The sequence below is a fragment of the Arvicanthis niloticus genome, chromosome 3 (genome assembly GCF_011762505.2).
Source record: "Arvicanthis niloticus isolate mArvNil1 chromosome 3, mArvNil1.pat.X, whole genome shotgun sequence".
In the NCBI taxonomy this organism is placed as follows: Eukaryota; Metazoa; Chordata; class Mammalia; order Rodentia; family Muridae; genus Arvicanthis; species Arvicanthis niloticus.
The window spans coordinates 17617399-17626553 of NC_047660.1; positions in this window are offsets into that span (position 1 = coordinate 17617399).

Below are 9155 nucleotides of genomic sequence, written 5' to 3' on the forward strand. Positions count from 1 at the left end.
TGAAGCTAAGTTTAAAATCCAACAGCGTCAATTCATCAGATCATCTGGGTTATTGTTTGTAGAGGTTTCGAGGTCTTGTTTTTTCATATTACCTATAGATTAGAAGGTTCACTTGAGTCTTATTCACTATATTTGGGGGGAAAAAATCTTTTTGTCTTCCTTGTAGTCTTCCTGAGTGCCTTGTAGAATCTTATCACTGTTGCTTGACTACTTAATACTTTACCAACCCTGATAGCAGCTAGATCAGGGTCCTATTTATAAGATGGTCAACCTACTGCCTGAACATCCCAGCCATGAAGGGCCTACTCACCTGCCCCATTATGTGGCAAATATCACAGGTCCTGATTTGATTCCTAAGCACAGTAGTCCCTTCCCCCTTGCTTTCCTCCTATTTGTTTTCAACTTTGAACAGATTGAATAACGACATGCCCAAAATTGTATCCAGAAGTAAACAACTACTAAACGTTCATTTTGTTTTCAGATACTTCACAGATGACTGGGCTGTAACAGAAGAGGGGAGATTTAAGGTCAGAGCATAGGTTCAAATACCAGCCTGCCCCTTGACCAGGTGACATCACTATTAGAACTACATTTTCTAGTTACCAAGTCGATAACAATACAGGTGTTGAAATAATTAGACATGTGTGAACACCACTTTCTAAAATATAAAAAGGTTTCAAATATTCATCACTGTGATCACAAAAGAAATAAGCGGAAGCATTATGCAACCTACTAAATTGATCCTACGTAACAGCTCCTGAACATCGTCTATTTAGAATAGCATCATGGCCGGGCAGTGGTGGCGCACACCTTTAATCCCAGCACTTGGGAGGCAGAGGCAGGCGGATTTCTGAGTTCAAGGCCAGCCTGGTCTACAGAGTGAGTTCCAGGACAGCCAGAGCTACACAGAGAAACCCTATCTCGAAAAAAGAAAAAATAGAATAGCATCATTTCCTGTGTCTGTCTTTTCTTACTTATCCAACCTATCAGATCCTGCATACCCATGTAAAACTTTATTCAGTTACCTTTACTCTCCCCATTATTGATAGGACTAAAATTTGTTCTCTAGAAACAAATATATCACAATGAACATCTTCCTTTTGTCTAGTAGGCACTCTAGAAGGAACCTATTAGGGACTTCTCTTTCATTCTTCCTGCAGGTGTGAGTTCAGAATTTGCCGGATGGAAAGTATTACACAACTGTTGGAAAATGACTTAAGACAGCCCTGAGAAATGTGGGAGGACTGATAGGATTGGCAGGAGCCTCTCAGAGTCCAGCCTTAGAAAGCCACCATGAACACAGTGAAGCTCACACAACTCTCCCGCCCAAAGAGAGCTGCACGGTGCTGGTGCCTGGGATTGGGAAGTCATTCAACTGTTGGAAGAACTGGGTGAAGGGTGGACAGCCACACTTCTGTATTTCCATGTGTTTGTTCTGTTCCTGCTGCTAGATTGCACTTTGGAACAAACATTTGAGGGGAGTATTGCTGAGGTAAGGACCCTGATGTTCTACTTCTGAGGATGGGTAGTTGTGGTCAAATGGTTTGATAAATGAGGTCTGGAGACACATAGATAGAAACAATCACCCTCAGAAGCAAACCTGATAGTGTCAGTCTTGATCAAAACTCTTCAAAGTTTTCCTTGTCTTGGAAACAAATTTCAGAATTCTCAACACAGTGTAAAATGCCCTCCATATCCCCTTCCCACGACTTGCTCTCTGCACTGCCTATGTGGACCAATAGCTTTGGATCAGGGAATGACCATGTGTAGTTTATCTTAAAAAAAAAAAAAAAAAAAAAAAAAAAAAAAGCTTTGTCTATGACATAACTCCTTGGTTCATAGCTGTCTTCCAAGAGCAATCAGTAATGTATTCCAAGACCTGCAGAGCTTTGGAACTGACGGGAGCAGAGTGATGGAGAAATGAAGAAATAACAGACACATAGAAAAGCTGGGATCAGGTGGGCTGTGCATTCTGGTGGAGAGGTTCCAACACCAACCCAAAAACTCAGCACGGTTATTACATAGAGTGATACTGACAAAAATGTTAGGTCAGCTAACATTGGTAGGAAATCTCTATACGAAGGCAGTCTCAGACTGTAGTTGTCTTAGAGGAGGAAACTGGCGTTGATTCTGTATATGGTTTTAGCTAAAGATGGACCATTTGTCAATATATGTGCTTGGATCAGGGGAAGGCTTTGACATCCCCATGGCTCTTGGGCATTGGGATTCTTGATATAACTGTGTTTTTGTGCGTATGTGCACGTTCACTAAGAATTTCATTCCCACCCCACAGAAGTGGGTAATTTAAGGGATATTGAGAAAACCTGATCAGTGGGATCTGGAGAAAGAATAAGGGGATGTTGAGGATGAAGCAAAGGTTTATGGTCTCAGTAACAGCATGGCTTTGGAAAACAGGAGAAGCAGCAGAGACATGGGCCAAGGTGACCTATGTAGACCCAGAGGTGGCCGCAAATCAGGCAGAGGTGCTAAATAGCCGACAGGATGCATGGACATCACTCCTTTCAGATTATTTACACTGAGGGTTCAGATATATAGCCTCACATAACTAACTAAAGCCAACTGTAGCTCTGAATAATTAGCTATCTAGCCTTCATAAATTACAGTAATGCAGACTAGTTCATTCATCTGGGCAAATAAGCAACTTCTCCTGGAGGAGTTAGAAAGATGACTAGAATCATTTCATTTCCTGAGTTTCCCTAGAGCACAAAGCAAAGTATATTTTAATGGCTTGGTGAATGGCTTTATTCCCATAGACGATTTTCATTTTCCCATGAGTAATTATGGAGTCCAGTTCATTTTACAGAATCTCAACAGGCCAAAGAGGGAATCAGCCTCCCTGTCACTTCCAGCAGCATTTGCCATCCCTATTCTGTTCTAAATCCCTTCGATAAGGATCTCCTCAGTTCCTGCTCTGGGCAAGAAGATGTGAAAAGTCAAATCTGTTAAATATTTACTCTTCATAGTAATATATTCTGTTCATTTTGCTACATGTCCAGGAGCAACATTCTGCATTCAAAACACATTTCTACTCTATCTTCCAAGTCCTCAGTCTACAAGCTGCTAAGCAACAGGACTAGGTACTCTACGATATTTTAGAACAGAGTTTATTATTCATAGATGGCCCTGTCGATGCAAAACACAGCTCCTCCCTCCAAGGGAATAAGTGATGGTTTGCTTTAAGCCAAACATGAGTGAGTAATCACTGTTGGCCCAGGAACATGGATTCTGACTGCCCCAAGTGACATGTTCCACCATGAAGATAGTTACATAAACTTTTATAGTCATAGAACAAAAAAAACAGTCATAAGTTTACATAAGTGTACATTTACCATATACATTGGTGGGAGCCACAGGTAGGTAGGTTATAGTTAAACGGGGAAACTCTACTGAAGATTTCAGAGGCACATCTAATGATAGTCTCAGTTTTGGAGAAGAATATCGCCAATCTGGTAGTTTTAGAGTTAGTACATTACAAATATTTGATTTGATAGTGGAGAAAAGATCTTAGGTTACATGCAAAAGGTGGCCACTAAATGTGAATTAAAAGGGCAGCCTTTAACATTTCACCATCCACATTACTAAGTTCAAATTAAGTAATAAGTCTTGCAGGGTCTTCAATATAGGTGTGGCTTCTGTCTAAGAAGTTAATGTAACAACAGTGGCCAGGCACATAAGGACCAAGAGGGCTACTTCTTAAAATGCACTCTTGTGTCCACAACCAAGTCCATCTATATTTCTCAAGATGGAGCTAACAAACGTGTCCTTTGAGCAGCTGTCTGTGATATCTGTGTGCACCAATGTTTGATACTTTGGATAAATTTTATAAGGTAGGAAATTCATATCATATAGCCTGCCAACGGAAAGAGTGTGCAGTGCCTTCTTACAGAGAAGTAACAGGTCAAAACAAGCAGCACGTGAGGAAATATTTGAATCTTTAAGCAAGAAAAAAAAAATACCATGGAAGGGTGTAGGAAAAGAGTTTATCTAACTACTACTAGAATATTGTTGAAGAACCAAGTTATCAGTGTCTTACACATAACTATCAGATGTTATGCATTGATTACAAAAATTGAAGGTAAATATAACTGAGAGGAAGCGATTTGCCACTACTAGGAATGAGGAAAATAATTCCTAATTTCTACGGCTCTTCTTTTAGAATTTACTGCTGATCTTGTTTAATTGCTTCTCTTTGTGTAAGAGCTTTTGAATAATGTTTCTTTAAAGGTATAACAGGACTGATCACTGAATTAAACTCTCAGTTGTCCACAGACCTTTACTCGGTAGTCCAATGTCTGTACTAGAACACAGAAAAACATTATATATTTTAAAAATACACATGATACTATATTTAAAGTCATTGCTTACAATATAGACAATTATTCATAATACAAATACAAAATAGCTAAAACTCTTGTTTTTCAAGACAAATACTGTATTTGAAAGACTGAACAAATAGCAATATATGTGACTAGATCTTGATGAAGTATATGATCTATATTTCTTAAATTTGAAAGAGATGAAAAAATTATTTGTGCAAATAAATTTTATTTATAAATATATTTTATTCAGGTGCTAAAAAGTTAATTTTTAAACGTGTCACTTTTGCTGAATAAGTAGAAAATTCCATTATCTATCAATTAGTCCTAGGTAAAAAGTAACAGACAATGATCAGAAGAGAGATACATATTATGCATGCAAGGAAAATTAAAACTTGGGACATGGGGCGGGGGCGGTGCTTTGATGTATGAAAGAGCCATTGTTGTGGGACAAAACCTCCCCAGTGTGGGACAGAGATTAAAAAGGAGGGAATTGCTAGCAGATCAAGGTCAACTGAGATATATGAATAACATAAATGCTATTAATCTAGTATTGAATGAATCACGGGAGTTCAGCGGGGTACGGGCAGGAGTGGCAGAGTTCGAGGCAGGAGTGGTTTTTGTCACTTTGTATTAAGTAATGAGCATATTCATCAAGATTCCTAAATACCATCCAAACCGGCATAGAAGATGCTTTAAGGAGATCAGGAGAACAAATCAAAGCCTAGATCTGAGGCTGAGAAAGGTACTGGGATGTTCCAACTGCGCAGTGAGTTTCGTCCTTGCAGGCATCCATACAATCTCACTCCGCAGGACGCGGCGTGAGAAAGGATTTCTGGGTTGGACTGGGAGCAGCTTATTATGTCTGACGGCGCTTCACTCATTATGGCCTCGTTTGATAGTCAGAAAAGATGCAGATACTACTACCTTAAAAGACGGGATACTGGAAACTCGGAATTCTTTTCTTCCGTGACTCATTTAAAATACAAAACGAACTGCTTCTCCTTTCTCCAGGGAAACTCTAAAATCACTAAATAAGGATGGTTCACTGTTCTCAGATTCAAATCTGCCTGTATGTGTGTAATCCTTTGGTCTACAGCTGGTAAAAAAAAAAAAAAAAAAAAAAAATGCACACTACTAATTAGTCAGATATACATATGTGTCTATAAGACATTCTAGACTCATTAAAAAAAAAGGTACAGTGGTGAAGAATTGAAAAGACAGACAAAAGAAAGAAAGAAAGAAAGAAAGAAAAGAAAATGGAGATTAAAATAAAAAGCCTAGTGATAGTGACCAAAAAGGAAGAATGCCAAAAGCAGAGAAAATCAAAGTAGGAAAATAATTCAAAGATCAGTATTTTAATATCATCAGTCTTTTTACAGTAATGGGTTACATTTCTGTCAGCCTACTAAGATATGGAATTTTATATAAATACACTGAAAAATCATAACAAGTGAGCTACAGAAGTCTGGCATGTGAATCATATCTTAATTGGAACCTAGTGGCTACATCATTTACTGAATGGCTTGGGCCCTGTCTCAACCTCATTTATTCATTCATTCAATAAATACTCCGTGCCTTTGCAGCATCTGAAGCACTGAAGAGTCTAGTGGACATAACTCCTGTCTGCAGAAAACATTGTTTTAAGATTGGGTGCTGGGAGTATATAGTTCAATGTTGGAATCCTTGCCTGACATATACAAGGTTCCAGGGTCAACCATCAGTACTGGAGGCGGGGGTGGAAAAAAGATGACTAAGAAGAGGAGGAGGAAGAAGAGGAGGGTGAGGAGGAGGGGGGAAGGAGGAAGGGCTGTGATGATAATGTAGGTGACTATTAAAAAGAGTTCTTCAAAAACTTACATCCGTAAAGAGCCTCAGAATACTATCTTAACTGGGAGTAACAGTCTTTGTAGATGTAACTGTGCAAAGATCTTGAGATTAAGTCCTGTAGATTGAGCCCTAACTCAATGACTGGTGTCCTGATGGGCAGAGGAAAGCAATGATGGGCAGACAGAGATGAAGCATGGAATAGGGTGTGGCCAGGATGGAAAGCACAAAGCACTCCTGGGAGCCACGGGGGAGAGAAAGGGTGGGTTTGCTCAGAGCTTTGAGAAGAAACACAATTTGCCAACTTCATTTCAGATTCTCTAGCCTCGAGAACTAGTCTCGAATGAATTTCCTTTTGTCTTTGTAAAAAAAGATGTATTCATTTTACGTATGGGTGTAGCACATGCGTTGCTTGGTGCTTTTGGAGGTCAGACTAGGGTATCCGATCTCCTGAAACTGGAGTTATGGATGGTTGTGAGCCACCAAGCAAGTGCTGAGAATTGAACCCAAAACTCAAGTTCTCTGCAAGAACAACATGTACTCTTAGCCACTGATCTGCCTCTCCAATCTGAGTTTCCTTCTCTTAAGCCACTAAGTTTGTGGTAACTCGTTACGTCTGCCTTAAGAGATACTAATACATGCTGAGGAAAACTGATGCACCAACCTGACTCCATGTTAGGATTAAAAACCATCTTGTGCCGGGCCGGTGGTGGCGCACGCCTTTAATCCCAGCACTTGGGAGGCAGAGGCAGGCGGATTTCTGAGTTCGAGGCCAGCCTGGTCTACAGAGTGAGCTCCAGGACAGCCAGGACTACACACAGAAACTCTGTCTCAAAACAAACAAACAAACAAAAAGCCATCTTGTTACATGGTCAAAACTATGTACATTCCTGTTTTCTGTAAAACTTAGATTTAAACAGGTCTTGACCCATTTTCTAGACTTTGACACATGCCAAACTCTGTATATGCTAACCTCCACCCAGATAAGACATTATGCCAAACAATTTTGAAATGTTCTGCCAAGTTCCTACATAACCAAAACCCCTTGAAACCTCTTGCAAGATAGGGGCTCATATAAACCTCATCTTCTCCCGTGTTTGATGCCATTTTCTCAAATCCTGCGTTAGGGAGACAGGCCTGACTGACAGAAAGTAAAGCTTGCTTAATTAAACTAAAAGAATTTAAGTAATGGTCTTTACTTTGGTGGGAACTAACAAATGTGTACAAAAATGAGCATGAAAACTAAAGCCTCCCTATCACAGAGGGCTCTGAGGAGGCTGAGGACACAGTAATGCAGTTGTGGCACTGTCTTTGAAAAGTCCGTAATAAAGGGACCGAAAAACACGGATGGGTTCCTCAACAAATGTTCAGCCAATCAGGTCTGGGAAGGACTTTCACGACTTCTAGAGTTGTCTAGTTCATTTTACAGCTAAGGAAATGGGGGTGAGTTGTCTCTTGGCTTTCTTTCCCACTTGCCTCTAGAGAGGTGCAAATGGTCTGTCCTGTCGAAAGCAGGACATCTCCGTCTGGCAGACACCCTGAATAATGCAGCTGGAGCCCCAGCGAGAGAAATATCTCACCAGTGGTATGGGGAAAGATTCATTAATTCCACAGTTATTCTAGAGCCCTGATGTTGAACATCACAATGGGAGAAGCGAACAGAATGCGCTGTCTGTTAGAGTCACATCTGGGAAGAGTCCTATTTCATTAACTACAGGCGAAGTTCTTATGGTTAAAACTGAAGGTTCTAAATAAGGCAGAAGAGAAAGAAAACAAGGTCATATTTTTGACCTTGTAACAAGATGGCTTTTAATCCTAAAATGGAGTCAGGTTGGTGCATCAGTTTTCCTCAGCAGTGTATTAGCAGAATACCTAAGACCAGGTGATGTAAACGATGTTTTCTCTCATAGTTTTACAGGCACTGTCCGATTGGCATTGGGAGGGCCTACTTCTTGGTGCACAGATTCCCCTCACATGATGGGAAGGGCAAAGAATCTCCATGGGTCTCTCTTACAAGGTCACTAATCCCATTAACGGATTAGTTATGAGGTTGCATTAATCACGAGCACTCTGCTTTCATGAACAAATTGCCTGCTAAAGGCCTCACCTCTTAATGCTATCACTTTGCAGGTTAAAATTCATCACGGGAATTCAATACAGCCAGCCCATTGCAAAACTGTGGAACATTTCCATCTGTGGTACTAAAAAGAGCAGGCATTTCACTTTTGTGCTTATAACACACCAATTCTACTACTGGTTGTAAAACTTCTAGTTGTAGGGAATCAGAGCCAACAACACACAAGAACTACCAGTGGCCCAAAAGAACCATAAAAGTAATCAGAAACTTAAGAGCATCAAGATCTGAGAGAAAACAATTAACCAAGCCAAAGTGCAGAGGTTGAGAAGGTGGGCAGAAAATGATGCAGAGACGCCCAGCAAAGTTTTTACCATGTGCTGACCAACCCAACACCACATTTGGTGTTATACATGGGCACCAGGGATCCAAAATCATATACGTGTGCTTGTGAAGCAAGCAATTGACCCACCGATTCATCTTCCCAGGCCCTTCTGTGACATTGGCCACAACTGTACTTCTTTTATTGGTTTGGTTTGGCTTGGTTTGGTTTATTGAAACAGGGTCTTTGTAGCCCAGGCTAGACTCAAGCTCACTATGTAGCTGGATAAGTTCAAGGCTAAACTCGAACTCCTGATCCTCCAGGGCCTGCTTCCCAACCGCTGAGATTACAGCCGCACACCCAGCCCATAGGTGCATTTCCTTATGCCTTAAGAACTGTTTCCACGAAGCCAGGCTTTCCCCACACTTGTGAAGTCTTGAACTATTGCACGGTGCTTGAAGTTGGGGTTGGTAATAAAGGTGAAGATGAGAGAATCAGAGTACACTCTGCAAGTCACAATGCCAACCAAACTGATGAAGTTTAGTCACCACCTCAATTCCACTAATACTCCTTTATTGGTTCTTATCAGAGACTA